Source organism: Pristiophorus japonicus, chromosome 10, assembly GCF_044704955.1.
Source record: "Pristiophorus japonicus isolate sPriJap1 chromosome 10, sPriJap1.hap1, whole genome shotgun sequence".
NCBI lineage: Eukaryota > Metazoa > Chordata > Chondrichthyes > Pristiophoridae > Pristiophorus > Pristiophorus japonicus.
Genome location: NC_091986.1, coordinates 80,905,054 through 80,911,342, shown reverse-complemented (window position 1 = coordinate 80,911,342; position 6,289 = coordinate 80,905,054). Strand labels below are relative to the sequence as shown.

General features: G+C 45.4%; 1 pseudogene; it reads right to left on the bottom strand.

Annotated features, from left to right (window-relative positions):
* Window positions 1-1,915: 1,915 nt before the first annotated feature.
* Window positions 1,916-5,240, bottom strand: LOC139274600 (AP-5 complex subunit sigma-1-like; annotated as a pseudogene).
* Between the last annotated feature and the right edge of the window lie 1,049 nt (window positions 5,241-6,289).

Sequence of the window (6,289 nt, the reverse complement as noted above, 5' to 3'; positions counted from 1 at the left end):
TAGCCTGACATCGGTGGTGGGGAAAATGCTGGAATCAATTATTAAAGATGTAATAGCAGCACATTTGGAAAGCACTGAAAGGATCGGTCCAAGTCAGCATGGATTTATGAAAGGGAAATCATGCTTGACAAATCTTCTAGAGTTTTTTGAGGATGTAACTAATAGAGTGGATATGGGAGAACCAGTGGATGTGGTGCATTTGGACTTTCAAAAGGCTTTTGACAAGGTCCCACACAAGAGATTAGTATGCAAAATTAAGGCACATGGTATTGGGGGTAATGTATTGACGTGGATAGAGAACTGGTTGGCAAACAGCAAGCAAAGAGTGGGAATAACCGGGTCCTTTTCAGAATGGCAGGCAGTGACTAGTGGGGTGCCGCAGATATTTACAATATACATTAATGATTTAGACGAAGGAATTGAATGCAGTATCTCCAAGTTTGCAGATAACACTAAACTGGGTGGCAGTGCGAACTGCGAGGAGGATGCTAGGAGGCTGCAGGGGGACTTGGACAGGCTAGGTGAAATGGCAAATGCATGGCAGATGCAGTATAATGTGGACAAGTGTGAGGTTATCCACTTTGGTGGCAAAAACATGAAGGCAGATTATTATCTGAATGGTGACAGATTAGTAAAAGGGGAGGTGCAACGAGACCTGGGTGTCATGGTACATCAGTCATTGAAGGTAGGCATGCAGGTACAGTAGGCAGTAAAGAAAGCAAATGGCATGCTGGCCTTCATAGCGAGGGGACTTGCATATAGGAGCAGAGCGGTCTTACTGCAGTTGTACAGGGCCTTGGTGAGACCACACCTTGAGTATTGTGTGCCGTTCTGGTCTCCTAATCTGAGGAAGGACATTCTTGCTATTGAGGGAGTGCAGCGAATTGATGTGGTGGGGAGGGAGGAGCATCAGATCCCGGGATGGCAGGATTGACATATGAAGAAAGACTGGATCGACTCGGCTTATATTCACTGGAATTTAGGAGAATGAGAGGGGATCTCATAGAAACATATAAAATTCTGACGGGATTGAACAGGTTAGATGCAGGAAGAATGTTCCCGATGTTGGGGAAGTCCAGAACCAGGGGTCACAGTCTAAGGATAAGGGGTAAGCCATTTAGGACTGATATGAAGAGAAACTTCTTCACTCAGAGAATTGTGAACTTGTGGAATTCCCTATCACAGAAAGTGTTGAGGCCAGTTCATTAGCTATATTCAAAAGGGAGTTAGATGTGTGGCCCTTACGGCTAAAGGGATCAATGAGTATGGAGAGAAAGCGGGAATGAGGTACTGAAGATGCATGATCAGTCATGATCATATTGAATGGTGGTGCAGGCTCGAAGGGCCAAATGGCCTACTCCTGCACCTGCTTTCTATGTTTCTATGTTTCTATGTCACTGTTGTAACTGTTGTAATGTAGGATACGCGGCAGACAATTTGCACACAGCAAGGTCCCACAAACAGCAATGTGATAGCGAGCAGATAACCTGTTTTTGTGATATTAATTGAGGGATAAGTATTGTCTAAGATAACTCCCCTCTTCTTCGTAATAGTGCTATGGGATCTTTTACATCCCTTTGAGAAAGCATTTGGTTTTACGTCTCATCTGAAAGACAGCACCTCCGACAGTGCAGCATTCCCTCAGTACTGCACTGGAGTGGCAACCTAGATTTCTGTGCTCAAGTCGCTGGAGTGAGACTTGAATGGGAGAAAAGAGGATCTGGCATGAATCTGATGCTCCTCCCTCCCCACCACATCTACATTTCTTGTCAAGAATAATACTGAAAGAATGACCACTTGGGTGAACTATGCACAAGCAAAGGCCAGTCCTTTCAGCACGGTGGGAGAGCAAATTGGAAAGACAAAAATAGCTTGCAGGAAAATGAAAGCCTTCTGGAAACAACAGCAGGCGACATCACTTAATCATAGAAGCATTCAGTTCTTTCTCCAGACTCTGAATGAGTAACATAAATAAACATCAGTTGATCGTGTGGCAACAACCTATTCAGGATCGCCTCGATTCTGTCCGTCTTCAGCATTACGTCATTGCTTTAAGCCATCAGTTTCAAATGCACATGAAATACTTCATCAGCAATCTCAGGGTGTTTTCTGCCAGCATTATGTTCTCGTGGATGTCACATATCAGGGCAGAGCCCAGGGAAATGACTCCCATTCACACCACCTTCAAATCCTCTGTGAAAAGTTTTCTGGCGGGAAGGCGGAACACGCCCAGGTCATAATCCTGAGGGCCAGTGGATCCCTCGCCTCGCACAGATGTGAAATCAGGAAGTGGTTTGCCTGCGGCCTGTTGATCCAGGATACAAGAGAACTTCACTTGCCTGGCCACGGACGCCAGCTGCTCCTTGCCTAGCAGCCTTGGTCACTGGTGGCGGAGATCGGCTGCGGCGGAGCCTCATCCTTCTGCTGCATCCTGTGGTTGCTTGGTCCCGAACAGCAGCAAGTAGAGCAGCAGGTACAGGCCTGAGTAAAGAGTAAGGAAGTATAAGAGTAAAGACGTCTTGCTGCAATTATACATGGCTTTGATGAGACCACACCTGAAGCACTGTTTTGATCTCCTTTCCTAAGGAAGGACATACTTGCCTTAGAGCGGGTGCAATGGAAATTCATTCACTCGATTGATTCCTCGAATGAGAGGGTTGTCTATGAGGAGAGATTGAATAGATTGGACCTATATTCTCTGGAGTTTAGAAGAGTGGAGGGTGATCTCACTGAAACATATAAAATTCTTAGAGGCCATGACAGGGTAGATGCTGAGAGGTTGTTTCTCCTAGCTAGGGACTCTAGAACTAGGGTACATATTCTGAGGATAAGGGGTCGGCCATTTAGGACTGAGATGAGGAGAAACTTCTTCAGTCGAAGTGTTGTGACTCTTTGGAATTCTCTACCCTAGAGGGCTGTGGATGCCCAGACGATGAATATATTCAAGACTGAGATTGACAAATTTTTGACCACTGAGGTATTCAAGGGATATCTGGATAGTGCATGAAAATGGAGTGGATGTAGACGTTCAGCCGTGATCTTATTGAATGGCAGAGCAGGCTCGATGGGCCATATGGCCTACTCCTGCTCCTATTTCTTATATTCTTAAAGTGCTTTGACACATCCTGAGGTTGTGAAAGGTGATATATAAATGCGAGTTCCTTCTTTTTAGTTAACAGCTGATAAATCTCTTAGTGCTACAGCTTTAGTGAACTAGATGACCAAGAACTTTCTTTCTGCTAGCGTTGCTTAGCAACACACTACTCTTTGCTTAATAATGTAACATCTTGTTCATGCTGTGTCCTTTATTACTTCAGAAAACATGCAGGTTGTTCTTTGGGTTGTACAAAATAAATACTTTGATCAAAAACTTATGACAACGGTCTTTACAAACCACTTCAAAGGCACAACACAGAATATGATTGCAGTACAAAATTTGGATGTGGGGAGCATGGAATAGCAATAGTAATTTTTAAAATGTTGCAATTTGTCTTCAAAGAAGACCCTTTTTTATGCTGGTGGCTTCAATTTAATATGTATCATTTATAAAACTGTTGTGTACATGTTCTATGGACAGTAATTGGTTTTCTGCTCATTTGGAGTGCTTTGCTTGGAGTTCAGCAAACTGTTTGAACATTAAATATATTCTGGAGCTTTGAAAGTACAGCATACTCCAGATGATTGGCACATTCTTCTGCGATTAAAAGGGAATGCTTTGTATAACAAAAAGATGGGATATCAAAACGGTCTTTATTTCACTCATTTATCAGATGAAACTGCCACCAATTAGCAAGGATGCAATGTGTCTAGATGTTTGCTATCATACACCAACATAATGAAATAATATTTTGTAGATGTTTTATGTTGAATATTATACAGAATTGGAAATAAGTTGGCCTAGAAATTGGGCACACAGAATGCACCTAATTAGACCGCTGGCCTGAACATAAACAATTGGTCCACCCAAGATGTGGATGCCAATTGCGGTGCCAGAGATAGCTTGCCGGTGGTGGAGTGGGGGAAGCGGGGGCAGCACGATCAGCTGGCTTCTGGGCCAGTCAAGGTCCTCAGTATAATCCGGGAGGAGGAGGCCATGAGGAGGGGGATGAGCAATGGCCGACAGAGATCTATGGTTTTAATGTGGAGCCGGGAGGAGCACTCTTGCAGCGAGCATTATGGAGTGCAATTTGGCAAAGGGCCTGAAAGAGGCATTATGGCACTTATTTCCATAGACAGTGGGCTTAGTGACAGTTCCAGGCGCAGGCCCTGGATCCCTACTGAGCAGTCCTAACCAATATGGCGTACAGCGTACAACCGGCAGGAAACTATCACATGCTCGCCGTCTGCCATTTGGATCCTTAGGCACTCATTTTTCATCTGCAATACAGGAGCAGTGCGATCTAATTTCTAGGTCAATATATATAACAAGGAACATTGGATGCAATGTATTGTTGTGCTGTGCTAGGGCGTGGTAGGACTTGAGCCGAAAATTCCCACATGATGAGTTCCTGATCTCAGCTGGGCCATCATGGAAGTGAAAAACTGCTGTCAGGTTGTTTCCATGGTGAGTAAGGAGTGGGTAGGGCAGGGCACATATCAACAGGAGAATCACACCTGCCCATTGTCATAAACTTCATCAGAAAAGTGCTGTCAGAGTTCTGAGAACAAATTGCTCCCCTCCCAGGATTACATAGTGCATAACTTGGGGATGAGCCATTGAAGGAAAGAAAAAATATAATAGATTGGAAATAACATAGAGGCCATTCAGCCCATCGGGCCATTCAATTAGATTATGCCTGATCTGTACCTCTACTCCATTTATCCACCTTAGCTCCATATCTCTTGATAACCTTACCGAATAAAAAGCTTTTGCGCTCAGGGGTCAACATTCGGTACTGGCATTTTTGAGCCCGTGTCACTGGCCGAGAGAAATTTTTAACACCTCGCAGTCTCCAAACGTGAAATTCAGTGTTGCCTCCTAAAGAGTGAATAGCAGCATAAAATCATGGCATTGCACACTTACCTGGATGCGCTACACTAAGTGGGACGTTAAGAGTGGGCTGAACATCCGGGAGTTAGGCAGCACTTGGAGCTGCGCCACAGACATAGTGGCACCACCTGGATTTAATTGAGTCGTTGATTGAGTGCCTCAATGCCTTGTGGATATATTCGCTTCCTATGGACTCACTCAGACAATGAGCATGGCAGACATTGTAGCAGCAGCTCATCAGTGTGCCCATCGGTTCACGGACGCTGCGGTGGATGCACTCCTTGATGCCCTTGAGAGGCGTTGGCAGGTGCTGAGGACAGAGGCTGGGAGGCGACTTCAACCCCAAACATACTGAAGGCTATGGAGGGAACTAGCAGAGCAAGTGTCTACAAGTGTCATGGTCTCAAGGACAGCAATGCAATGAAGAAAAAGTGGAATGACCTGACACGGTTTGTGAGGGTGAGTATCTTTAATTTCAAACGTCAACATGCTATGCTCTGACCTCAATGTGCAATCTCTGCTCAATGTAGTGTTTCGGAATCCATGCTCTAAGTGGGTGAGGCCACAGTCAAGGTTCCCATTTGCAGCCTCACCCACTGCAAGGGCCTTCATGTGATGTTATTCTTGCTACTCGGTTCTACAGACCCACCCCTCATGTTGTTAACTCCTCAGTCGAAGATGGTATCCTCCCCGTTACTGTTAGGCCCTGGCCCCCTAATCCCACCATTGCCAAAGCAAGTCCACACGGCAAATGGTAGTTACATCGAACTTTGAAGACTGTCATAGATTAATATGTACTAAACATCGAGCTGTGAAGACTCTCATAGAGTAGCATGTACTAAAGTATTTAAGACACTTGGGACACACTGATAGAAGGCCTCTAAGTCCGACTTTCGCTTTAATGTTACAGTCAAAGCTCGCACACAACCGGCGGGAGCAAATGTGGACTGGTGGAGGGGAGCCAGACCTCCAAGTGCTCACTCCGTTGGAGGAACGGATAGCTGCCCTGATAAGATTTCAAGTTCATGTGATGGCGGTGGATGCAGCTCATCCCCCTCGGGACAGTGACGGTATGTTGAGTTCTTTTGCAGTGAACTGCAGGACACTTGGCCGTGATAACATCAATGTCCAACTATTTCCATGAGCCTGGCATTAACGAATGCCTTTCCTGCTCCTGGCCCCCTCCCTGCAGGTAACCGCTCTTCTGTGTTTGTACTTTCAGATGATCAACCAGATCTACCGGGGCCTTCCCGGGCACCTTCCACAGATGCAGATGATGGCGACGATGAAGAGGACAAG